The sequence below is a fragment of the Oncorhynchus gorbuscha genome, linkage group LG03, assembly GCF_021184085.1.
Source record: "Oncorhynchus gorbuscha isolate QuinsamMale2020 ecotype Even-year linkage group LG03, OgorEven_v1.0, whole genome shotgun sequence".
In the NCBI taxonomy this organism is placed as follows: Eukaryota; Metazoa; Chordata; class Actinopteri; order Salmoniformes; family Salmonidae; genus Oncorhynchus; species Oncorhynchus gorbuscha.
In genome coordinates this window covers 8,578,361-8,579,347 of record NC_060175.1, presented here as the reverse complement: position 1 = coordinate 8,579,347, position 987 = coordinate 8,578,361, and positions in this window count along the sequence as shown.

Here is a 987-nt window from a genome sequence, read left to right as displayed (position 1 = left end):
CTTTTCCTCTTAACGAACACCAGTCTGATGTTATGTAGTGACAAACACCTTTCATTTTAACTAACACCAGTCTGATGTTCTGTTCTCTTAACTAACACCAGTCTGATGTTATGTAGTGACCAACACTTTTCCTTTTAACTAACACCAGTCTGATGTTCTGTTCTCTTAACTAACACCAGTCTGATGTTATGTAGTGACCAACACTTTTCCTCTTAACTAACACCAGTCTGATGTTATGTCCTCTTAACGAACACCAGTCTGATGTTATGTAGTGACAAACACCTTTCATTTTAACTAACACCAGTCTGATGTTCTGTTCTCTTAACTTCTGATGTTAAGTGACTTTTCCTCTTAACTAACACCAGTCTGATGTTATGTAGTGACCAACACTTTTCCTCTTAACTAACACCAGTCTGATGTTATGTCCTCTTAACGAACACCAGTCTGATGTTATGTAGTGACCAACACTTTTCATTTTAACTAACACCAGTCTGATGTTATTTCCTCTTAACTAACACCAGTCTGATGTTATGTAGTGACCAACACTTTTCATTTTAACTAACACCAGTCTGATGTTATTTCCTCTTAACTAACACCAGTCTGATGTTATGTAGTGACAAACACATTTCCTCTTAACTAACACCAGTCTGATGTTATTTCCTCTTAACTAACACCAGTCTGATGTTATGTAGTGACAAACACCTTTCATTTTAACTAACACCAGTCTGATGTTCTGTCATTTTAACTAACACCAGTCTGATGTTCTGTCATTTTAACTAACACCAGTCTGATGTTATGTCCTCTTAACTAACACCAGTCTGATGTTATGTCCTCTTAACTAACACCAGTCTGATGTTATGTCATTTTAACTAACACCAGTCTGATGTTATGTAGTGACAAACACTTTTCCTCTTAACTAACACCAGTCTGATGTTATGTCCTCTTAACTAACACCAGTCTGATGTTATGTCATTTTAACTAACACCA